This window comes from Dasypus novemcinctus, chromosome 14 (assembly GCF_030445035.2).
Source record: "Dasypus novemcinctus isolate mDasNov1 chromosome 14, mDasNov1.1.hap2, whole genome shotgun sequence".
Lineage (NCBI taxonomy): Eukaryota > Metazoa > Chordata > Mammalia > Cingulata > Dasypodidae > Dasypus > Dasypus novemcinctus.
This window is the reverse complement of record NC_080686.1, coordinates 90,129,590-90,155,962: the sequence shown is the minus strand read 5'-3', so window position 1 is coordinate 90,155,962 and position 26,373 is coordinate 90,129,590. Positions and strand designations below refer to the sequence as shown.

Here is a 26,373-nt window from a genome sequence, read left to right as displayed (position 1 = left end):
AGCACAAGTTGCCCTGGCCCCTGAAATACGCAGTTACTTGGCAGGGTTACACCACACAAATGCACCAGAAAACCTGGCAAAAATGGAAAAGCCATCCAGGCTGTCTTCCTGTTCCTTGAACCCATAAAACTCAGTCCTTCCTCAGAATCTTGGTGTTTGTGCTTCCTCTGCTGGAACATTCTTTCATCAGATCTCAGTGTGACTGTCTCTCTCGCTCCACTCAATTCTATGAGCAAATGTCAGGCCACCAGAGACCCGATTGCCTTCCAATCATATTATCTAAAATACCAGCCTTCCCACCTGCTTTCATTCCCTCTCCACAATCCTGTTCTATATTAGTTCTTCAAAACCCTTAACATCTGATACTTTTTTGCTATGATTTTACTTATCTATTGATCAATCCGTGTATCAGTCTATGTATTTATTTGTTTATTTATATTTCTTTGTCATTTCATTTTTTTTAAAGATTTATTGTTTATTTATTTCTCTCCCCTTCCCCCTCTCCCCCCGTTGTCTGCTCTCCGTGTTCGCTCGCTGTGTGTTCTTCTGTGTTCGCTTGCACCCTTGGTGGCACCGGGAAACTGTGTCTCTTTTTTGTTGCATCATCTTGCTGTGTCAGTTCTCCGTGTGTGCGGCGCCACTCCTGGGCAGGCTGCGTTTTTTTCATGCAGGGTAGCTCTCCTTGCAGGGCGCACTTCTTGTGTGGCATGGCACTCCTTGCACACAGCAGCTCTGCACGTAGGCCAGCTCACCACATGGATCTGGAGGCCCTGGGTATTTAACCCTGGACCCTCCCATATGGTAGGCAGACAGTCTATCATTTGAGCCACATCTGCTTCCCTATCATTGCATATTGTCTGTTTCCCTATACTAGAATGCAAACTGCATGAGAGCCAGGATTATCTCTGTTCATTGAAGCATCTCAAACATCTACAATAGAGTCTGGCATAGGGTAGGAGAGGAAAAAATATTTTTCTAAACGAAAGTTTATCCTTATGCCTCTTTGGAGGCGTTTGTTTTTAAATGAGATTTATAAGAAATTGCCAAATTAATTGGGGTTGTGCATTCTGGCCCTTCTCTTAGCCCCTTAGGTTGGGTTGCCTAAATGACACATTGAAAGAAGAACAAAGGCAGAATATGTATTAGCTGTACCTATTACCTATTGAAGTTTAGTACAATAATTTTAAGTTTATTCACACTTGAAAGACACATAAACTGTAGCTCAGAGAGGATAAAAGCCTTGCTCAAGGATACTGAGCAGCTTAGTCGTAGGGGAGCAGGTGGCAGAAGTTAGAACATAGCAGTCAGTTGTGATGGTTTAAAGGTATGTGTATCCTGAGGGGAAGCAAGTTCTTAAATCTAATCTATTCCTGTGGGTGAAAACCCATTATATGTAGGACCTTTGGATGAGTTTACTTCAATTAAGATGTGACCCAGCTAGATCAGGATGGCTCTTAATCCTACTATTGGAGTCCTTTTAAGCAGAATGAAATTCCAACAGGAAGAGAGACCCACAGGAAGCCAGAAGCTGAACGTCAGTGGAATCCAGAAGAGAAGGGAGAGACCAGGAGACTCTGCCTTGTGCCTTGCCATGCAGCAAGCTAAGGCCCAAGGATTGCCAGCAGTCAGCACCAGAATGCCAGTCTTCAGGAAGAAAGCATTGCCTTGATGAGGCCTGGATTTGGACATTTTCCTAGCCTCAGTATGTGAGCAAGTAAATTTCAATTGTTTAAACTAACCCATTTCAGGGTATTTACTTAAGCAACCTAAAAAACCAAGTATTGGTGGTAGATTGAATTATGTACCCCAATTGAGACATGCTGTGCATCTTAATCCACAGTCCTGTATGAACCCATTATAAATAGGGCCCCTGGCAGATGTAATTTTTAGGTAAGGTGTGGCCAGCTGAGGCAGAGTGGACCTGAATCTGAATTACTAGAAGCATTATAAAGAGAAGAAATTGAAAGAGAAGGCCAAGAGAGAAGCTAGAAGCCAGTAGGAAACTGTAAGAGATGGGAGAAGATATTGCCATGTAACGGGAAAGTCAAGGAACCTCAAGGATTGCTAGCCAGCCAGCACCAATCCCAGAGGAAGCATGGCCTTGACAAAGCACCTTGATTTGGCCTTCTAGCCTCTGAAACAGCCAATTAATGTCTACTGTTTAAGCCAACTCATGGTGTGGTATTTGTCATAGCAGTGGCAAACTAAGGCATCTTGTGTTGACCTTAGTAAGATTTTCATTAGTACAAACATGAGAAACTGACTGCATGCCCATCACAACACCTGCCATGGCACCACCACGACCACGGCAGACATCAACTACCCACGACCTGCCATGGCACACCTTCCCCTGGACCAGCGCTTGCCTCGAGGGTCCTTTTTAATCCAGCATTCCAATTAGCCTTCATTAGGCAATGGGTGTTAAAAGAGATACTTGTATCTACTTGCTATCTATCCTATTGCCTTTTTTTTTTTTTTACTGTCTCCCAGTTTCCCATCTACAAGATGGTGTCAATGTTTAATGACTTTTATTCTGGAAAGAGTATTTTAAGAATAACTTACTGGAAAGGTTTGCCAGTTGCTCTGTACCATTTCACAATACGTACAAGTATATTACTGTTATTTTGATATATTGCACTGGAAGGAACTATGTATTTTATACACATACACATTCACATACACAGCCACAAAACAGTATTATAAATTATGTGTAAAGACAGGAGTAGATGCTTTAAAATATTTATTTCATTGTCATTACAGATACATCTCATATTTATGCTTTACAGAAACTAGGAAACTAGGAAGAATGAATCTAATCTTTTGCTACTAAATGATTACATGTTTCAAATTATTCTAAATCTTGCACGCCTGAAGTATCAGATTCAAGTAACTAGTCTTGATAAGGCATGTTTGTTTATTTATTTGTTTTGCACAGACTGAGTCCGAGAACAACTTTCCTTTTAATGAACAAACCCAAAGAATCTGGTTTACGCTCAAGCAATAATTGTTGTGCACACCTATTTTGCGAATAGGCAGGAAAGGTAAAATTTCTTTATACCTGATTTCTCAGTTACCACCTGGGGTTCTAATTAAAATTCACTCTTGGTATGTGTAATTCCATCAGATAATGTTATCCCTACCTCATTATGTAATAATTACATCTGTGCATTTTGGTTTTGTTTTTAATTAGCTTCCACAGTTCTCTACAAATGACACAGGGCAACTGACACAATTCATTTTTTTTTCTTTAATAAGAGCCAAAAGCTTAAAGGGCAAGGAAAATATCCAAAGGCAATTAGGAAACCATGAACAAAATTTCAGTGATTTTAGATAAGCTGGAATTTGCTTTATTCATCCTTTTCTCTTTGGTTCCTATGACACGGTTATGGCCAGTATGGAGGGCACATGACCAAAACTTTGTAAAGGCAGAAGCCAGTGGTGAGTGGTGGCTTGCTCCATGATTCAGTCCTGTGGTACTGGCTGTCTTCGTTTGCCAGAGCTGCTATGACAAATACCATACAGTGAGTTGGCTTAAACAACAAGCATTTATTGTCCCATGATTTTGAAGTCTAGAAGGCCAGAATCACATTGGCAAGGCCATGCTTTCTCTCGGGATCAGTAGCATTTTGGTGATGGCAGTCCTTCGCCATAGGTGGATGTCCTTGGTTTCCTCCTCTGGATGTCTCTGACTTTTGACTTTTCTTTATAAAGCCCATCCTAATTCAGTTTGGCCACACCAAAAAAGGATCTTAGCAGATCCTGTTCTCAGATTGGTCCACACCTTGATATGTCTCCAAAGGGTCCTATTTACAAATGGGTTCATGCCCACAGGAGTATGGATTAATATTAAACAGATGTCTTTTGTGGGGGTACATGATTCAGTCTACCACACTATCTTCTCAACATTTTGTTCAGCCTCACTCATTCTCCATCAGAGCTTTGCTGTAGAACTCTGGGAAGCCTGGAGGTGTGGTACCTGGTAACAGATAGTATCAGAGGAAGAACTGCAAAAGTCAATAGTTGTGCAGGACCCAAGAACTGGATGAAAACTTTCTGAAGGAGAGGGAGGCATGGAAGAAGGATCTGGGACATAACTAACCTGAGTCTGCATGCTGGAAGTTGTAGTCCCAGAATCAAGAATCAAAACTGGACAAGCAACAGAATGTGTGTGGAATTAGAAACAAGGTCCAGGGGCCTGTAACTGAGTCATCTGGGAGAGTGTTGTGCGATGAACTGTTGAAACTTCCACCAAGTTTTTTTGAGGTACTGGGGTCAGAGATTGAACCCAGGACCTCGTATGTGGGAAGCTGGTGCTCAACCACTGAGTCACATTGGCTCCTTTGAGTTGATTTTTGTTTGTTTGTTTGTTTGTTGTTTTTAAGAGGCACTGGGGATCAAATCCAGGACCTCTCAAGTGAGAAGCAGGCACTCATCTGCTTGAGCCACATCTGCTCCCCTCCACCAAGTTTTAATGCTGCATCTGGGGGTGTCTGTGTGCATAGGCAGCTGCAGAAGGGAGAGAGAAGAGGGGGCATTCTCCTCCTCCCTCAGCTGCCTTAAAGGCAATTCTTAGCGGCTAACACTTAGGTAGATGTAACATAACCTTGCATGGAGGATTTGTAAAATGAAGGAACTTCCTTACCGATACAGAGTATTCTCTTCTCCATTTTTTTTAAAGATTTATTTCTTTATTTCTCTCCCCTTCCCCCCTCCCCACACCGGTTGTCTGTTCTCTGTGTCTATTTGCTGCATCTTCTTCTTTGTCCGCTTCTGTTGTTGTCAGCGGCATGGGAATCTGTGTTTCTTTTTGTTGCGTCATCTTGCTGTGTCAGCTCTCTGTGTGTGCAGCACCATTCCTGGGCAGGCTGCACTTTGTTTTGTACTGGGCAGCTCTCCTTATGGGGTACACTCCTTGCACATGGGACTCCCCTATGCGGGGGACACCCCTGCATGGCAGGGCACTCCTTGCGCACATCAGCACTGCACATGGACCAGTTCCACATGGGTCAAGGAGGCCCGGGGTTTGAACTGTAGACCTCCCATGTGGTAGACGGATGCCCTAACCACTGGGCCAAGTCTGCCACCTCTCTTCTCCATTTTTGTTTCACTCTGGTCCTTCTGGTCCCTAAACCAAACTGGAAAAATAGGTTAAGAAAATGCCCACAGAGGTTTCCAGGAGATTATGATTATGTCAAGTGCGGAAATCAGAGTAAGAAATTCCTCAGACTTGCTTCTGCACTGCCCGTGGTGGTAAAAGCACTTCAAGCTGAGAGATCTGGTTTTGCCACTACATATTGGCTGTGTGACGATGAGCCTCAATGCCACCATCTGTAAAAGGAGAACCAGAATATAGATCACAGGGTTGCTACGAGGAACAGATGAAATAACATCCATAAAACACTTCTGAGATAGCAAAGTGCTATACAAATACAAATGGTTGTTATTATTCCCCAACATGAGCCCAGAGAAATTTTTTGACAAGATAGGAACCCATGACCAGTTTCAAAATTTTAAGTGATAAGAGTGAAAAGGAGATCTAGGAAGGAGAATTAAAGCAGGCAGGTAGAAAAACGTCAGTGGTGGACACTGTGTCAAGTCCTTTCACAAACTTCATCAGATTCATCTTTACATAAACCCTAGATAGTAGTATGATTATCCCAGTTTATCCTAAATTCAAAGATAAGGTGCCCAGTAGTAATGAACTTCCCCCAAGCATGCAGAGCTGTTCTGCAGAAGAATCAAAATTGGGCCTTGGCTGATTCCAAAGTCCATGTGCTTCCAGGTTTCTGCTCTGACCCTCAGGACTTTTCAGCAGATTTAGTTCTTTCTCCCACTTTGGTCTCTCCACATCTCTTAGTTCTCTCCAAATCTACCCTTTAATTATAGCTAAGTCCCACTTTATCATTAAACCTTCCCCCAAGTCTCTGAATCACACTAAGTCCCTTTTCTGACAATCTTCCCAGTCTCCCAGTTAGCATCTGTCTTATTTTTTTTTAAGATTTATTCATTTATTTATTTCTCTTCCCTTCCCCCCTCACCCTGGTTGTCTGTTCTCTGTGTCTATTTGCTACGTCTTCTTCTTTGTCTGCTTCTGTTGTTGTCAGCGGCACAGGAATCTGTGTTTCTTTTTGTTGTGTCATCTTGTTGTGTCAGCTCTCCGTGTGTGTGGCATTATTCCTGGGCAGGCTGCACTTTCTTTCGCACTGGGCGGCTGTCCTTATGGGGCGCACTCCTTGTGCGTGGGTCTTCTCTATGCGGGGGACACCCCTGCATGGCACGGCACTCCTTGCGCGCATCAGCACTGCGCATGGGTCAGCTCTATACGGGTCAAGGAGGCCCGGGGTTTGAACCGCAGACCATGTGGTAGATGGATGCCCTAACCACTGGACCAAGTCTGCTACCCATCATCTGTCTTTATGTTGTATAAAAGAGCCATTCAGCTGGCTAGGCTGGACCCCAATGGTGTTCACAGAAAAACCCTCCATCATCAACACCATCAATATCTATTTTCTTCTAGTACCTTGGGAAAAGAGACAAGTTTGGTTGAGGGCAGGTGGCAGGGGGAGGAAGGAGGTAGGAACAAAATCATGTTGTCTACCTCATCTCACCCCTTGGGCTACGTTTGTGTAGGAGAAAGACTTAGAGCCACTTATTTCAGGTTTAAATAAAATGCAAAGTCATTTTAAATTAAAAAGCTGGGGCGGCCAGATGACATTTGGGTTAGAACAATTTTATATTCAAAATGAAAATTTAGCAGGCATATGTTGAGTACATGAGGCTATGTGCCAGGGAATTGTTCTTGTGTTGAACATAATAATGCTTTAGATGTGGATAATAATATTCTGTTTCCTAACTAACTTGCTAATTCAATTTTACCTCCCATGCTTGGAGACATGTCACTATACTGTTTAAGAACCTTCAATGGTTCCCAACAACATACAGGATCATTTCTAAAAGCCTAGCCTACATCGAAGGCTTCCAGTCAAGACTCCAAATCCTATTTTCTGCCTTAGCAGCTAATATTTCTAATATTATTACATTCTGCCCAATTTTTCTGGCCCTAAAATCATATTTCTACTTCTGTGCCATTTTCTCTCTCACCCTTTTGTTCCTTCATCTTTCCCCATACAAGCACAAAGCCCAAGCAGAATCTTCCTACTCTAACTTCCCCTTCAAAGTCTAACACAACTTTATCTTCCCACCTCAAGTCCCATGTGCCAATGTAGAGCACAGAAGGTCTCTATTGGCCGGCAAGACAGAGCCAGCTAAGGAGCAATGGATAGCCTTCTGAGCTACCACCAGTCATAAACCACTCCACATGCGCTGCCCATACTAGTCTGTCTGCCTTCAGCCCTAAGGAACAGAGCAGGCTCATGTGCTGCAATCTCACCCATCAATGTTTTCCAATTCTGCCTTCTGAAAGAGTAACACTTAGCAAACATTTCTGAACACTGGCCAAGGGAAACTGTGCTGGGAACTTTACATGGATCATCTCACAGTACCTGTGACGTTGGGACTACGTTCATCTTATCTTCAAGAAAATGAGGAAACTGAGGTTCTGGGACACAATTTGTCTGAGGTCACATAGCTAGAGTGCCATCAGGAGGAACCTGGACAGGGCAAGCATACTGCTTCACAGCCCTTGCAGCTACAGAAAACTGACCCCTCCCCAAGCAGGTAGATTGAGGCAGACCATTACAACAAAGGCAGCTCAGAGAAAGTCTTCCAAAAGATGTCTTTCCTGAGAAGCCCATCTCTGCAGCCCCTTGCCAGAACACATGATTCAAAGAAAGAAGGAAGCTGGTTTACTCCTGGGGCAGGTTCTGCCGGGAGGCTTAATGCCAACATTAAGACTTTGATAATGCCTGCAAGACTCTGGCACATCAATCACATGGAAGGGCTAGACTCTTCCCCATTTGCAGAGCTCCCTACACTTTCAAGTCATAGTAGCAAACTTTATTTTGCATGATCCTCACAGGCACCTTGTGTGATAGGAGAATATAATTTCCCTATGATTTTTAATGCTCCCATTTTACAGTTAAAGAAACAGACTCCGTAGGGTGGAAAGCACTGTCACCTTGTAGGTAAAAAGAAAGGATATGGTTTAATAAATGTGCCATCTCTTGATCAGATTGGTGGTTATATGGATGCTCATTTTTTTCCCCAGAATTCATTGAGCTGTATATTCTGTTTTATGCACTATTCCATAGGCATTACCCTCCCAATAAAAGAGGGTAAAGATAGTGTAGCAGTTTGATATGGTTATGAATTCCAAAAATAGATTTTGGATTATGTTTGTACCTGGTCTGTACCTGGGCATGATTAAATTATGATTAAGGCTTTGATTGGGCCATGTCAGGGCACTGAGTCCCCACCCCTTGGTGGGTGGGGACTCAGATAAAAAGCATGGCAAAGGACAGAGTTGAGGGCTTTTGATATTGGAGTTTGATGCTGAAGCCTTAAGCTGGAGCCCCAGAAGTTAGCTCACAGAGGAAAGAGAAGCAAGCCCAGGGAAGAGAGGACCTGAGCCAGAAGAAGAACACAGAATTGGTACAGCTCCTTAGACACTGCAGAAACCCCAGGGAGAGAGACAGAGCTGTTCACCTGATAATCTACAGCTAACCTTGTTGAGAGAGGCAAAGTCTAAAGAGCCTCATAGTCTACAGCTGATGTTATGGAGAAAACAGAGGAGCTGAGCCCAGAGGAACCCAGGAAGCCTGAACATTCACAGACATTGGCAGCCATCTTGCTCTAACACATGGAAATAGACTTTGGTGAGGGAAGTATCTTATGCTTTATGGCCTGGTGACTATAAGCCCCTACCCCAAATAAATACCCTTTATAAAAGCCAACAGGCTTCTTGTATTTTGCATCAGTACCCTTTGGCTGACTAATACAGATAGATATGGAAGGGCATGAAGCTGTTCACTGGGGCTAGCCCTGGGTCTTGAGATTACATTTATAGACCAGTTAAGGGCCAATAGAATCTGATTCCAACTGATTTAAGGAATAAAGAAATATATTAGAAAGATGTAGAATACTCATAGAATCAAAAGAGAAGTTGAAAACACAGGTCTCAGGGCATTGTATGAAAATGAAAGCAGACACCAAGGACAGCCTTCTTTGGTTCTGCCGTTGGTGTAGACTCCATGCCCTGATCAGTGATAATCTCACCCAACCTGAGAGTCCAATTTAGGGAGGAAGCATTTGATTGGCCTGGCTTGGCCAGGAGAACAATACTTTTGGATCAAAAGCTCCCCAAAGATTGGATCCAATGGTAGAAAGATGAATCCTAAGAACAAATCAAGGTGCTTTGTCCATGAAAAGGGGGGAATACATTCTGAAAAGCACCAATCACAGATGTCCACTATAGGGATTTAAGTGTATTCCTTATTTTTATTTATTTTATCTTCTATTTTTTTTTCAATGAAAGTGAATGCAATATAAGGAAGAAGGAAGGTAGTTCTTTTAGATCTTAAGAGAAAGGCAACAAAAGAAAATCCACAAAATCACCCAGTCATTCTTCAGATTCTTGTTAAAATGGCTGGGTCAGCCAAGTCACAATTTTGTCTTATCAAGTCAGAGACCAGGTATAGATCCTGTCTTTACTTTCCATATATGTGTTCCCATCTGTAAAATGATGTTGTGGATGAGATGGCTTTAGAGGATCTTTCAGTTTGGATAGTCTATGATGTTTTCATGTGAGTGACACTGCCTAGTTGGTTCCCCTGATGCAGAATATTCTCTTCATAGGTAGTGATATTGCCCTAGCACAGGCCCCTGACATTGCTCATCTGGAATCTTACAACAGCTGCTCAATTAGTCTACCTGCCTACCACTTTTGAGCTGGGAATTCACATATCATCTTCCTAGAAAACTACTCTCTGTTTTTAAATTTTCAATGCAAAAGTCACACTTTTCCATATTTTCCTCAAATTTCTTGACAGAATTAATGATTTCCTTGTCTGTGTGCTCATGGAAGTCTATAGTCACCTCCATTTTACTTCTAATCACATGGCCATGGTCATTTCTTTGTGAATCTTTCCTCCCACAAGTCACTATGTTCCCCCAAAACAGGGGCTATAATTTATTCAAAGTACCATTGTGTAAGGAAAGATGCCGATATATTTCATGAATTGAATCAAATCACAATATTCTAACATTAAAGAACTTTGCATGAAATCTTTAAATTTAGTTTTCAGAAGGTTTTATGTTGGATATGTGGGAGTACTCTATATTGTATATATGAATTACTGTGTGATCTAAAACTTTTGTGAAGATAAGCTTAATTAGAAAAAAGAAAAGAAAAAGATAGGACGTAGACACTGAGGAAAAGATGGAAGTAGTTGCCTTGTCAATTTGCATACAGGGCAACATTTATTGCAGTGATAGAAGGCAAAACATCAAAAACAAAGCTTTTGCATTTTTTAATTGTTTGATACCCCAATTTATTTTTTCCCTAATTTTTCTAAATTAATATGTATTCTATATCAAACCTTTAAACTCATCACTATATTCCATTTTACTATAATGGAACCTGGCAATATAATGGGCTTCACTTTTCAAGAAATTTTGGATCACAGAGAGGTTCAACAATGGCAGGGGAAGAATACTGGTGTGGGATGTTATTGACAGGGGACACATGGTTGGCAGGGAGTTCTCCAGGGCATATATCCAGGGTACATAAAAATGTTTGGATATTTTCATAGTGGATGCAATTAAAAACAGCAACTGAGGGAGTGCTGAGTTCCTAGCCAGGGGAGCTCTATAAAAGTCCCTAAAGGAACAGCAAAGACCAAAAAAGAATGAAGATCCAACAATGAGCCCTTGATACTAATGACTATGCTTGTGAGCCCGTGCACCTGAAATAAGAACAAGGCCTAGAGCTGCAGGGTGCCTAAGAGTTACCTCTTGAGAGCCTCCAAGTTGCTCAAATGTGGCCAGTTTCAAAGCCAAACTCAGCATGTAAGTGCGTTGCCTTCCCCCAGTGTGGGACATGACTCCTGGGGATGAGCCTCCCTGGTACCGAGGGATTACTACCAAATGCCAGCTGATGATGTAACTAGAAAATGACCTTGAATAAAAGGGTCAACTCAGACCAGCAGAATATCTCAATCTATATATAATACCAGGAGTTAAAAATGCTTTTTGACCTGAATAAAAGGGGGAAATGGAAAGGACAAATGAGTTTATATGGCTTTGAGTCTCCAAAAAGAGCCGGGAGGTTATCAGAGGGGTTGCCCTTATGTAAACCTCAGCAGAGTCCCAGAGACAGATAAAGTAGATACAACTCCGGGTATTGATTCTTCTAAGGGCTACAGAGACCCACAGGTTCTATGGTCATGGCAGATGGAGTTCAGTGCCATGTCAGTTGGCCCTACTTTGGAGTTTGTGTTTCTGTGTGATGGAGCTGGACCCAGGTGTGATCTTTTCCCACAAGCCTCTCCTGTTACTTTTACCAGAACTCTAGTTGGTGCTGGGGTTTAGTGTATACCCAGGGGACCTGTATCTCTGGACTGACCATGTGATAGCCAGGCCCTGAGCCTCAACAAACTTCAGCTCCTATATTCTGGTTTATTGGACTTACCCCACTCAGCTAACATGGAGTTGAAGAAGGTCAACCACCATACCATGGAGCCTAGAGTGCCTACAACTGAAAGCAGGAGAATTGCATCCAGCATCCATGTGGAATCTAAGCCCCCTCTTGATATAGATGTGGAGTGGACACAACCATTCTAAGGTCCACAGGATGGAGGAATAGAGTATGGATTAGAGTGGACTTACTGATATTCTATTCATGAACTATTGTGATTAGTAATCAAAGAAAATGTGGCATTGGTGTGGAGAAAGTGACCATGGTGGCTGCTGGGGGTGGGGAATGGGAGGAAGAGCTGAGATGTGGGGGCATTTTCAGGACTTAGAGTTGTCCTGGGTGGTGCTGCAGGGACAGTTACCAAACATTGTATGTCTTCCCATGCCCCCTGGGTGGAATGTGGGAGAGTGTGGGCTATGATGTGGACCATTGACCATGAGGTGCAGCGGTGCTCAGGGATGTATTCACCAAATGCAATGACTGTCTCATGATGATGGAGGAGATTGTTGCTATGGGGGGAGGAGTGGGATGAGGGGGGTGGGGGGTATGTGTGGACCTCATATTTTTTGAATGTAATATTTAAAAAATAAATAAAGACATAAAATAAAATTTTAAAAAAGTTAGTTTTCAAAAATAAATTTTCAGTGAGTAAATGCTGCATAGAGTTAAACGCCTTTTTTAATACTTCATTCAAATTATGTTTTCATATACTCAACTGACTATACACTATATGCAAAGTATTGTACTAATGATGAAATAACTGTTTTAGGGCAAGGATGTGGCTCAAACAGTTGGGCACTGACCTCCCACATGGGCTTGGTTCCCAGTGCCTCCTAAGGAAGAAAAGCATACAAAACAAGCAGAGGCAACAAGCAGATGCAACAACAAGCAGGAGGTGGAAGTGGCTCAAGCAGTTAGGTACCCGCCTCCCACATGGGAGGTCCCAGGTTTAGTTTCTGGTGCCTCCTCAAGAAGGCAAGCAGATACAACGAGCAGACATAATGAGTGGCCACAATGAGCAGACAGATGAGGGAGCCATCTGGGGGGCAGTGATAAGAAACAGAAAAGAACTGTTTTAAATGTTTAAAAGTTTAATAGCATTTAATTACATATTTTAAATATAATTTCACAAGCAATTTCCTTGTGAAAAACTAGCACTCCATGTCCCCTGCCCTATATTTCAGTGTGCATACACACATATGTGTACTCATGCACACACATACACAATTCAGCTCTTCACATTTCTAGCAAAAAGTCCTTGTGTAACATATGGACCACCTGGACAAAAATATGCCATCCTAAAATAGCCGTTTATTTCTCTTAAATTAATCCCTCTTTATGGAGAAAGTAATTCATCTGCTGGTTAAAAAAACTCAAGAAGCACAGAGTATATTATAAGAAGTGATGCCACTTCTACCTCAGAATTCCTCGGCCAGAGACAAATATTATCAGTTTATTTTACTGATATACAGAAATAGTCTACATATGAGTATACAATATATATTGTTCTGTTCTTTTTCTTTTTTTAACTTAGTTCTCTCTATATATATATCTTGAAGATCTTTCATTATAAGTATACATATATTTAAGTCATTCTTTTTCATAGCTTTGCAGTATTCCACTTTGTAGAGGCACTATTGTTTATTCAACAGTCTCTTCCTTCCTGAGGTTGCTAATCATTGGGATTACATACTGCAAGGAACATTTATGTACCTGAATCTTTGCTCATATGTGCATGTACATAAGATAAATTTTTAAAATATTAGGCCTTTTGATACATGTAACAACATGGATGAACTTCACGGATCTTACGATGAGTGAAGTCACAAAAGGACAAATATTGCATGATATGAACTCAGGATAATGAGCAGACACACAGAGGTAGAGTCTGGAAGATAGGTTACCAGGAGATATATGGAGAGTACAGATTGGTGAACCAATGCTCAATCTGAGCAGAATCTACGATAAGTTTGATGGTGACGGTTTGGCAGTAGACGGAGGTGATGGTGGTGCAGTGATGTGAGTGTGGACAACGACACTGGAGTACGTGAGTGGGGGTGGGGGCACAGTTTGGGCCGTCCAGTGCTGGAGGGAGGGCTGGAGGATGGGATAGGTGAAGGTGCAGCTAGGTGAACTCTGCAGAAACCAAGGAGTGTGGTTGAGAATACAATCATGGGAGTGTTCTTTTCGGGTTCTATGGCAGTGGAATGTCACTGGTGCAGGGTGTTGGGGGCGGGGATAGGGATGCACCTGGGGCATGCCTCTATGGGATAGGAATGTGTTCGTGGCATCATAGGTGTGTTTTCTCAGTGAGTGGAGACCCACACAACAAACAAGAAAATATTAAACTCCCATCCTGGGGCATTCTGCTATATTCTCAAATATTATTAATATTAAACCTCCTTGTTATTCAAATATGGCTTCTCTCTAAGCCAAACTCAGCAAATAAATTCACTACCTTCCCCCCGATGTGCGATGTGACTCCCAGGGAGGCACCCCCTCAGCACTGAGGAATTACTACCAAGCACCAACCAGCAATGCATTTAGAAAAAGACCTTGACCAAAATGGGGAAACATTAAATACAAAAGAGTTTTTATGGCTAAGAGATTTCAAAGTGAGTTGGGAGGTCATTCCAAAAGTTATCCTTAACAGGTTTCAGGCAGATCGCACTAACTGCTGCAGTAAACAAAAACTCAGATAAAAGTGCACCTAAGGGCTCTAGGAATGTCTAGATACTATAGGCAAGGAGCATAACCCCATGAAATCAACACCCCATCAGTGGGCCTTATTTTGGAGTATATGATTATTTGTTTCCTCTATATAGTAGAATTAGACTCATTTATAATTTCCCAACACATGATTCTTCTACCCTTTTTATTTGAACCTATAATTATCACTATACTCATTAAACATGTGTCTCAAAGACTTAAATCTTTGGTCTGTTCATATGCCAGCTGAGTCCTGAATCTCAGCAGACTTGCGGGCAACACCCACTCTCCAGTTCTTTGGACTCACCCAGAACAACTAACAAAATGATAATGGACAAGACTAATCCCAAAAAACAAAGAGCATCTACAGTGGCAAGCAAAACAGTTCCTTCCATCTGCCCCATAATATCTAAGCAGAGCACACCTCATCCCAAATTCCTCAAGACCAAAGAATGGACAAACATAAGGGCGGAGTGCAAACACAGACCAAAGTAGATTTATTGCTTTTGTACTTATTAGCATGTGGTAATGGAAGAACTTGTAACATGGATGTAAAGATACTGGTTACCAGAGGTTCTAAGGGAAGGGAGGAGGAAGGAATAGTTGGAACACAAGGCATTTTTAGGGCATTGGAATTATTCTGTACGCTACCACAGTGATGGCTATACACCATTATACATTTGTCAAAACCTATAAAACTATACAGTGCAAAGTGTAAACCATAATGTAAACTATAGACATTTGTCAGTTCCAATGATTCAATATTGATTCATCAATTGGAACAAATGTACCACACAAATGTAAGATGTTATTAATAGGGGGGAAAGTGAGTGGGGGAGTGTGTAGGTTATATAAGAATCACCTATACTTTTATTTTCTGAGGTACTGGGGCCTGGGGATTGAACCCAGGACCTTGTATGTGAGAAGCCAGCACTCAACCACTGAGCCGCATCAGCTTCCCTGAGTTGGTTTTTCATTTGTTTACCTGTTATTTGCTTTTTTTTTTTTTTAGGAGTCACCAGGGATCAAACCCAGGACCTCCCATGTGGGAAGCAGGCACTCCACTACTTGAGCCACATCCATTCCCTTCCATATACTTTATTTTTTTGACTTTAAAAAAAAATTTATTGAAGTATATCTCTCATATATAAACAAACATAAACAATAAGTATATAGCAATAGTTGTAAATTTACAAAACAAACATATGTAACATGATACAGGACTCTTGTATCACTTACCTTACCACTAATACCTTGCATTGTTGCTAAATATTTTTAACTAATGATTATAAAGCATTGTCAAAATATTACTACTAACCAAAGTATTTTCCCCCAACCCACCCTATTATTATTATTATCTTTATATGATTTATATATGAACACACATAAACAATAAGTATATAGTAAAACTTGTGAACTTAAAAAGCAGACATGCATAACATCATATAGAAGTCCCATACATCAACCCTCTACCAACACCTTGCATTGTCGTGAGACATTTGTTACAAATTATGAAAGAATATTGTCAAAATCTTACTACTAATTATAGTCCTTATCTTACATTTGGTGTATTTTCCCCCCAACCCACCCAATTATTATTTTTTTAATTTATTTTTTATGACAGAAGTTGTAATCTTATAAAACAATAATGCACATGTACAGAATTCCCAAACAATACCCCTCTATCAACACACCACACTATGGTGGAACATTTATTACAGATAAGGTAATATCATATGATTGTTACCATGGCCATTGTGTACATTTAGCACAAATTTTCCATACTGCCCCATTATCAACATAGTACATCTTTGGCATAGAAGCAAGAATATTATATTATTACTGCTAACCACAGTCCATAGGTCACTCCAGTTGTATTTTTCCCATGCTTCTCCACATTCTCACCATCCTGTAATAGTGATGTACATTTGCTCTAGCTAACACTGGACACTCTTGCATCTGTAACATCAACCACAATTCTTATCCACCTCTTGGTTTATTGTGCTATTCAGTTCCTAGATTATTCTCTAGCATTCTGTCAATTGGCATTTACGTACCTAGACTATTACTTTCAGCCACATCCCCATTTATAAACTAGCTGTTACTCACTATGTGTTACCTTCCACTCTACACATTTCCACACCTTTACAGTAAAGCCAATTAAAACTTCTAAATACATTAAACATCATAGTTCATCTCAGTCCTCCTTTTAACTCCTTTAAGAATCCACTTCTACCATCAGGTCTTGAAAATATTTTCCTACAATTTCTTGTAGAAGTTTTATGGTTCTTGCTTTTATTTTTAGGTTTTGATCCATTTTGGAGTTAATTTTTTGATAAGGTGTGAGATAGAGGTCCTCTTTCCTTCTTTTGCTATGGATGTCCAGTTCTTTTAGCACCATTTGTTGAAAGGAATATTCTGCCCGAGCTGGGTGGGTTTAACAGGCTAGTCAAAAATCACGTGACCGTAAATGTGAGGGTCTGTTTCTGAACCATCAGTTTGGATCTATTGTTCTATGTGTCTGTTTCCATACCAGTTCCATGCTGTTTCCACCACTATAGCCATGCAATATGATCCAAAGTCTAGAGATGAAAATTTACTTTTCCTTTGTAAGATGTTTCTGGCTATTTAGGACCTCCAACCCTTCCAAATAAATCTGATGATCGTGTTTTCAATTTTTTTTTAAAAAATGCTGGTGATATTTTTATCGGGATTGCATTGAATCTGTATATCAATTTGAGTAGAATTCACATCTTAATGTTTAGTCTTCCAATCCATGAGCATAGAATGTCTTTCAGTTATTTAGGGCTTTTTAAATTTCTTTTAACATTGAGTTTCTGTTTTCTGAATACATTTTAAGTTTATTCCTGACTATTTGAGTTTTATCTGTCATATTTTCTCTGCTCTTTTGATACTTTCAGTTACCTTTTTGATATAATCTTCATTTCTAGACTCTCTTCTTCTTCTTTTCTTTTTAGGCTCTAGCACACACTTTAATATTTTCTGAAAATCTGGTCTCTTGATTAGGAATTCTCTCAGTTTCTGTTTATCTGTGAATATTCTAAACTCACTCTCATTTTTGAAAGACAATCTTGCCAAATATAAGATTCTTGACTGTAAGTTTTCCTCTCATAGTATCTTAAATATATCAGACGACTGTCTTCTTGCCTCCATGATTTTTCATGAGCAATCACTTAATCTTATTGGGTATCCCTTATGTATGTCATGCATTGCTTTTCTCTTGCTGCTCTCAGCATTCTCTCTTTGTCTTTATTTGACATTCTGATTAGTGTGTCTCAGAGTTGGTCTATTTGGGTTTTTTCAGATGAGGGTACATTGTGCTTCTTGGACATGAATATCTATGTCCTTCTATAGGGTTGGGAAATTTTCTACCATTATTTCTTCAAATAGTCCTTCTGCCCCTTTTCCCTTCTCTTCTTCTGGAGACACCCATGACATGTATATTTGCATGTCTTTTGCCATCATTTAATTCCCTGAGACCTTGTTCAATTTTTTTTCCATTCTTTTCTTCATCTGTTCTTTTGTATATTCCCTTTCAGAGGCCATTTCTTCAAACTCACCAATCCTTTCTTCTGCCTCTTCAAATCTGCTATTATATGATTCTAATGTGTTTTAAATTTCATTTATTATACCTTTCATTCCCATAAGATCTGCTATTTTTCTGTGCATGCTTTCAAATTCTGCTTTGTGCTCATCCAATATCTTCTTAATATCCTTAATCTCTTTAGCCATCTCATTGAATTTATTAAGGAGATTTGTTTGAACATCTATGATTAGTTGTCTCAACTCCTTTATGTCATCTGGAGGCTTATATTGTTCCTTTAACTAAACTATATCTTCCTGTTTCTTGGTGTGGATTGTAATTTTTGGTTGGTGTCTTGGCATCTGGCTTACTAGAGTATTTATTCTGGTTGCAGTTTTTCTCTTTAGTTTAGGGCTTCCTGCTTTTTTCCCTTGCTGATTGTGCAGTAAGAACAAAGGATGTGGTTGGTGCTATAAGCTGTGGAGGCTCAAGCTGCCCTCATTGCCCCATGGAACTGATGAAGTTTCTCTTAACTTTCTCCTTTGCCAGGGACAGGGACAGAGTCACAGTTGTGTGGAATAATCCAAGTTGTAAAGGCTTAGACTGTAGTTGCCCAGAAAGACTGATGAAACTTCACACCCCATTCTCCCCTACCTGGGGTGGGGATGGAGCTGTAGGTTGGGCAGCATTCTACGCAGTGCAGGTCCAAGATGACTGCAGTTGCCCTAGTAGACTTCTGATTATTCAGTCTGTGCCAACCAAATGTCCCTGCAGTTACCTGGATAGGCTGGTACAGGACCCACCAGCTTCCTCCCCACCAGAGTTGGATCTGAAGCCTAGGCTAGGGCTTCAGCAGATCCCCGGTAAAAGAAACTGGTCTCTACCATCACTGTGATTTTTGATCAACAGGGCTTTCCCTCAGGCTGGGGGCAGAGTCAAAATGGCACCCACCAGCCTCCTTCTGACCTGGACAGATTCACACTCTAGTCATTCCTAGGTTCATAACCTAGCCAGCTGAGTCTGCCAAACAGCAGCCCACATCAGTGGCCAACCCTCTCCTCCTCCCCTGTTTTTGGGAAATGGTGCTTTGAGTTCCAGCCACAGAATAGCTCCTGGGGCAGTTTACACTGCCCAAGTAGGACAATCACCAGCCTCTGTGGCTTGGCCGGTGATTTCCTGGAAAGGCTGGCATAAGTCCCCACAGCTTCCCCCTGCCAGCAGTGGGGCTTTGGCTTAGGCCAAAGCTGCAATCTGATCTGGATGAAAAGAAGCTGGGCCCTACCAGCACTGTGATTTTCAGTCCTCCTGACTTACCCTTGTGCCAGGCATGGAGTTAAGATGGCAGCTACCTGCATCTTTCTGACTTGGACATGCTCAAACGTTAGCTGTTCTCAGGATTATACTTTAGCCTGCTGAATTTATTCATCAGTAGCTGAAGTTGGTACTCAACCGTCTCTTCCTCCCCATTTTTGGGAAGTGGAGCTTTCAATTTCAGCTGCTGAACAGCTCCTGAGGTGGTTTGTGCCTCCAGTGGAGGATGGGCCCCGGCCTTCCTGGCATGGAGCCCTCTACTTACAAGTCTTCTCTGCAGATGGGCAGTCTCCTACTTCCTTTCCTTCAAGGATGTGGCAGGATGCTCTTCTGGTCTCCTGGAGCCCCCAAACAGGTGCTTCAGCTGGCTCCAGATAGTTCTGAGTATTTATTAACTGCCCTGTAGCAGGAGCTGACTCTAGGAGCTCCTTACTCAGATGCCATCTTGCTGATTGTCTCCTCCCCTATACTTTTTTTTTTTTAAGATTTTTTAAAAAATTTCTTTCCCTGCCCCTCCCCCCTTTATCTGCTCTTCTTTTGTCCATTCACCATGTGTTCTTCTGTGTCCACTTGCATTCTTGGTGGCACCAGGAATCTGTGTCTCTTTTATTGTTGCATCATCTTGCTGTATCAGATCTCTGTGTGTGAGGTGCCACTCCTGGGCAGGCTGTACTTTTTTTCGTGTAGGGCGGCTCTCCTTGTGGGTTGCACTCCTTGCATGTGGGGCATGCTTATGCAGGGGCCATCCCTGCATGGCACAGCACTCCTTGCATGTGGCAGCACTGAGCATGGTCCAGTTCACCACACAGGCCAGGAGGACCTGAATTTGAACCTTGGACCTCCCATATGGTAGACGGATGCTCTATTAGTTGAGCCACATCTGCTTCTCTCCCCTGTACTTTTGATGCAACTTTTCTGTAATCCAAAACTTCTCTAAAAATAAAGTTTATCGTTACTGAAAAATAAAGTACTAGGGCCTTGAACAAGCATTTTTAAAGCTTTGATAGCAAATTGCTTTCCAAAAGTTTGCATCAAGGAAATTGAGAACACATTTCCTCACACTTTACCAATATGATAATTAAGGAAATGTTTTCTTTAATACAGCATTCTTAAGGAGGCTTGCCTAATTAGGTTTATTTTCTCTCTAGGCAACAAAATGTTGGCCACAATATTCAGGTACAATCCATCCAAATCAAGTTAATATCTAAAAGTGTTCTTTAATGTGAAACTCTATGAAGATGATCAAAAGAAATAACTGAACAAGACTGAAGCCATAATATAATACGGCAAGTAGAATTTACTGGGAACTTAACCTAAGCTTTGTTATATATCAGAGACTATAGGAATTATTTGGGTTTCTTCTATATACTCTGGAATATTTTTTCGTGTGTCAGAGAGCTCTTTGCTTTTGGGGAGATATTCTCAGTGTCTACGTGGTTCAAATTTCACTCCACGTATGGAGGCTTTAGTTGCAGTATTTCCAGGAATCTTGCTTCCTCCAACAGGGTGGGAAACATCTGGGATGCTAGTTACCTCCTTTCCCAAGATGTCTCCATTTGCTGCAGGCACTTCATCCCTTTGCTCTCTGCAGTCTCTGAAGAGACAGGGCTTGGGCTCCAAAGTTGGTGGTGCCCGCCATAGCACAGGCAGTCTTGTTAGATCCTGTACATTCTTTCCTCTCTCAGTTGCTCACACACTACTTAGAGAAGAGGAAACGTGCTCCAAGGGGAACAGTAATTTGCCTAAGGTGGCACGGCCAGACAGAGGTGAAGACAGGTCAAATAGCAAAGACTTCTTAAGCATCAGACAGTGTAGCCATGTGAGAAATGAAAAGGTACAACAGAACCTCAATAGAAGGACTAAAAAACTTTGTCTGAAAAGGTCCACCCACAAAAAAGGAGACACTTGGGCAGAATGTTAATAAAGCCAGGTGCTGCCTAGGCTTAGCCCGAAAATTAGCCCTTACAAGAAATATCCTCCTTCCGCTAAATTGGGAGAAATGGGGCGGCGGGGGGTGGGGGGGTCCCCTTCCTCTTTCTGGCCTTTCTCTGGTGGTTGCAGATGGCATCATGGCTGCCTGACTTCTTGTCTAGACTGAGCGTACTCCTCAAGGCTCATGTAACTTCCCAGATGCTGCAAGGCCACCCCCACCTCCTCTTTTTCCTGCTCCTGCACTGCTACCCCTCCTGTGGAACCGAACACATCAAAGCCATATGGAGTGATTCTTTCTGGGCACCCGTGTCCTTTCTCTCTTCTTTTCCTGGAACATTAATATTAATAGCTTGTTTCTTTGCAGTTGCTTTCTTCTCAGACCTCAGGGGAATGGAACCTTTCCTTGGACTTTGTGCCAGACTGAGCACTTGTTTGAAGACGTGGTGAGGCATGCTGGGAAGCACAGCAGTGGGTGATGTCTCACGTAATCCCAGGCCACGCAGCACAAACATGGGAGGCTACTGAGCAGCCAGCACGGTCAAGCTAAATTTTCTTTGTAATATTTGTCCTTTCAAAGGAGGAGGGAGAATAGCTATATGCCATCATTCTAGCTAAAGCCCAGTGAAATCATCTCTATTTATAGCCACCGGTTTTAGAGCCAGGCTCTGTGCTTAGCATTTTGCATGCCTAATCTCAAGAGTTATCACAATCCTACCAGGTTAATAATGATATTCCCATTTCCTAGATATGAAAGCTAAGGCTCAGAGAGGTCCAGTATTTTGTCTAATGTCATATAGCTTATAAAGTTTGAGAGTAGAAATCCAAAACCCATATTTTAACTCCAAAACCCGTATTTTAAAACTCCGCTGTCCACTGTTTCCTGTATGTTGGTCTCCACTAGAGTTGGATTCCCTGAAAACAGACAGGAAGAAAGGTTTCTTTTGTGTTCAGTAGGTGAGGCCTGGCCATAGAGCATGAGACCCAGGAGACAGGCCCCAGCCCTTAGGGATTGTGTTCGCCTGACTCACCCACTCCCTTCAGGCTTGGCACCATCTCCAGGGTTCATGGAAGCTTGGCCTGGGTGGACCATGAAGCTAGCAGCTGGTGGCCCACATATGTGCATCTGAGCCCTCAGAAGGGGCCCTAACTGGTGCAATCTCTGCTTTCCCCACCATGGACACAGCTATTTGTAGAAATAACAAGGAGGGATGTACCAGTTGACTGGGGTGGACCCCAAAGAGGCGGTGGACATGTTGGCGTGGGGGAGGGCGTGACAGCACTTCAAATTCATGGAGGTAAAGGATGTGGAAATGGCAGAGGTACTACAACTGCTTCTTGAAATTTTTAATGTGTTCCCTAGACACTAAAAAGCTAAAGCGACCAAAATATCTAACACTTTTGACTGCTTGTAGAGCCTCACCATTGTATTATTTTCCTAGGGTTGCTATAACAAAGTACCTCAAACAGGGGCTTAAAACAACAGAAGTTCATTCTCTCACAGTTCTGAAGGCTAGAAATTGGAAATCAAGGGGTCAGCCGAGCCCCCAGTTCCCACCTCCTCCGGCTTGGTTGGGGCAGGACCATCTGGCTCAGGGTGGGCTCAGCTCCCAGCGCCCACACACAGGCATTTTCCCCTCCCTATTTTCCTCTTCTTTCTGCCTCATGTGGCTGGAGTGGTTTCTACTTGCTGAGGATGGGTCCTGCCTGGTACAGTGTAGGATCCATCCCTCAGAAATATTCACCTGAGCACAGGATGGCCATGCAAAGATGTCCATTGCAGCACTGTTGTAGCTGCAAAACACTGAGCACTTGGGACTAGATCGAGCCTCTGCTGCTGCCACACCAGCCTCACAGATACCAGGATGCAGGTGACTTGATCAGGAAGCAACTGTAGAGACCCAGCATCCCCAGGGCTGTGCACCTCATTGGCAGGATTGAGTCTGCATCCAGAGCCTCAGATGCAAAGGCACGGGGGACTGTGGTCATCTTTTTCCAGCCCTTGTAGCAAATGAAGCCCATTAGAGGGTGGCAGGGCTAGATGCAGGAGCCCCCATGCCTTCCTGACCAGACCTATCATCTCAACTCAGTCCCATGTAGCTAATAGCCTATCCATCACCTCCACTTGTCAGAGAAACAGGTTATGAGATTGTAGTCTTGGCTATCACAGTTGTGTCTCAGACTAGAACAATGGCAGTTAAGCTGGAAAGAGGAAGTGGACTTGACAGGACCTGGTCAAGGAAGACAGAGTGGTACTAGGTGCTCTCAGGGCGCTCTGACTTGGAAACCCAAAAATGAGGTCAGATGGGAACAAGTTAAAGTTGGGGTGCTTTGGAACTTCCAGGGAGCAATGTCCTGCAGGCCTGAGCAGAGGAGAAAGGTTTCGGCAGGAGCTTCCCTCTATCCCTAGAAGCTGTGGGAGGTCTTTTAGCCTGAGGGACATGATTGGACTTGTATTTTAAAGGATCACTGTGATGTGTGAGCAGAGTGGACTTCACGGGGATCAGAGTAGCAGCAGAGATGTGTAGGAGGCTGTTACTGTCATCTGAGCAGGGACAATGGGGTTGCGGGCCAGGGTAATGGAGGGGCTGAAGGAGAGGGAGAGAAAGATTGCAGAGACAGTTGCCTAAATGTTAAAGTCCAAAATTTCCTGTCTGTCCTGAATTCAGGGTTTTCACCAAATTGACTACATCTTCTCCCAACTCTCTGATGGCCCCTAGGTGTCTGCTCTCAGATCTGGGCTGATGAACCCCAGGGTTAAAGCAAGGGGAACAAGGAGGAGTGGGTGGAACCCACCCTCCAGTCCACCATTCATTGCCACCCTGCAGGGCAGATTAGTGCATCCACCTGCCTTATAGCATCTTCACTAATTGGAAATGACCTCAAAGTCTGATGCTCATGGAGTGGCTATCTATGACTAGATGAGGTATAATTCCATCATTACAATGAGCTACTCTATCAGTCAAGCTTCTCCAGAGAAACAGAACCAACAGAATATAAGAATATAGAGATAAATAATATAATTTAAGAGAACCTATAATAAACAACAGATTTTTCTATTTTTTTCCTTTTTTATTTTTTGTATTTTTCACTTTATTTCATTCTAGCCACTCAGTGGCTAGAGTCGATGGGTTCCTGGTATAAAAAGATGCCAAAAGAGGTAGCTGTGCTTCACCCAGGGGCCCGGTCCACTCTGAATACCCCCTGAAGAGGAATAAAAGAAAACACAAAATAAACCAACAAAATAAAACCAAAGGGAGGAAGAATTTCAGCTCATTTCCTTCAAGCCTGGCGAGAACCCACAACACTTTGTGTGTAACAGACATTACAGTGGGAAGAAGCCAGGGCCCGGAGAGCCAGCCCACCAGCTCCCTTCAAGTCTTTCCAGCAGGAAGGGCACCACTGCCCCTCATTCCCACCCTTCCCGCAGTGTACAGGGGCTGTTCCTTTATACCATGGGTGATGGGGTACATGGAAGGAGAGGGTCTCTCAGGCTCCAGAAGAGAAGCTGGGACAAGGAAAGTGAGGAAGCTCACTGCTCAGCAGTGGGGGTGGTATCATCAATCTCCCTCTTCACTGCTGTTGCACTACCTGCTGTGGGGTAGGTTTGGGTGCCCAGTTTTGCCAGGTGGCTGAGAATGTTACTCTCTGACATCTGTAGATGTCAGCAACTGGGGGAGTTTGGGCAATGGTAGCTGGGAGCTGAGTCACATCGGCTTTCATGTTCAGCATTACAGATGGTGGTTTTACTGAGCTGCACTCCCTTTGGCAGAATGAAGAGTGGGCAGCCACAGTCACCATGAAGACTCATGACATCTGGCATCGACAGCATGGCTATTGGCAGCTGGCAGGCATCATAAACCATGGCTATGCCCGGTGGCAAGATATCCAGAATGACCCATGCTATGCCATCCTCAATGAGCCTTTCAAAGGTGAAATGAACTGTGGCAATTTCTTAGAAATCAAGAGTAAGTTTCTAGCACAAAGATTCAAGCTCTTGGAACAAGCCCTGGTGATTGAGGAGCAGCTGTACCAGGCAGCTTACCTGAACATGTCAGAAAACCCTTTCATCCTTCCATGACCTCAAACACCCGCTTTGCTGAGGTGGAGTATTTGGCAGAGTCATCAGCACCTGCCCAAGGAGTCAATGGCAGGAAGCAAGCCAGCCAATGAGGTCATGCACAAAGTTTTGAAACAGCTGGAAGAACTGTTGAGTGACATGAAAAGAGATTTATTAATAGGAATAGTTTCATACAATTGTGGGGGCTGGCAAGTCTAAACTGTGTAAAGAAAGCTGGAGGCCGGAAATTCTCCTAAAAGTGATGTTGAAGTCTTGAGTCCAAATTCCTTAGGCTGGAAACTCAGGAAGAAGAGAATGCAGTCTTGGGGCAGAATTCCTGCTTCCTCCTGGAACCCTAGATTCTTTGCATTTAGGTTCCCCAACTGATTTCATGAGGCTCACCCACATCACTGCAGGGCAACCCCTTGACTTAAACTCAACTAATTGAGATGCTAATCCTATCCACAAAATCCCTGCATAGCAACACTGAGGTCATCAATTGACTGAACAACTGGATGCCATCACCCAGCCAAACAGACATATAAAATTAACCATCACAGATACTAGGCAAAGAATGTGGTAGCTTTATATTATTGACCTGGGAAGATATCAATGACAGGTTAAATTAAAAACAGTCATGTTGCACAGAATCATATATTGCAGGATCCCATGCTTGTAAAAAGAAAAAAAAAGTGTTTTTATGGGTACATATTTGTATAAGTATGAAAAAGTCTGAGAGCATCTGTAACAGGCTGTTAACAGTTCCTACCTTTGAGATGTGGGATTGTTTGGTGTGTTGAAAATACTTTCATTCTTTATACACTGGGTTGGTTTGAATCTTTTATGTGGACTCCAAAAAAGCATCTTCTTAAATTGAACCTAATGTGAACCTTTGATTAGATCAGCTAAAGGCCATTTGATTAGATTGTTCCAGTAGGGTGTAGCCCAGGGTAGGTCTTAATCCTCTTAACTGGAGTCTTTCATAAACAAAGGAATAAAAATTTCACACACAGAGAAAAACCACAGAGACAGAGAGATGAAGTCACAGATGGAGCAGCCAGAAGTTGAAGCAATGGGACCCAGAAGAAAAGCAGATGCCTCCATGTGGCTTGCCATATGAGAAAGGACTCCAGGATCACCAGAGGCTGGTCTCCTGATGATCCCTTGATTTAGAAACTTTCATGGCCTCAGAACTATAAGCCTTTAACCTAATAAATTTCCATTATA

At 42.5% G+C, this 26,373-nt stretch overlaps 1 pseudogene; it reads left to right on the top strand.

The window, feature by feature from the left end:
• Nucleotides 1-24,807: 24,807 nt before the first annotated feature.
• LOC131273340 (chromodomain-helicase-DNA-binding protein 4 pseudogene) lies at nucleotides 24,808-25,365 on the top strand (annotated as a pseudogene).
• Nucleotides 25,366-26,373: the final 1,008 nt, after the last annotated feature.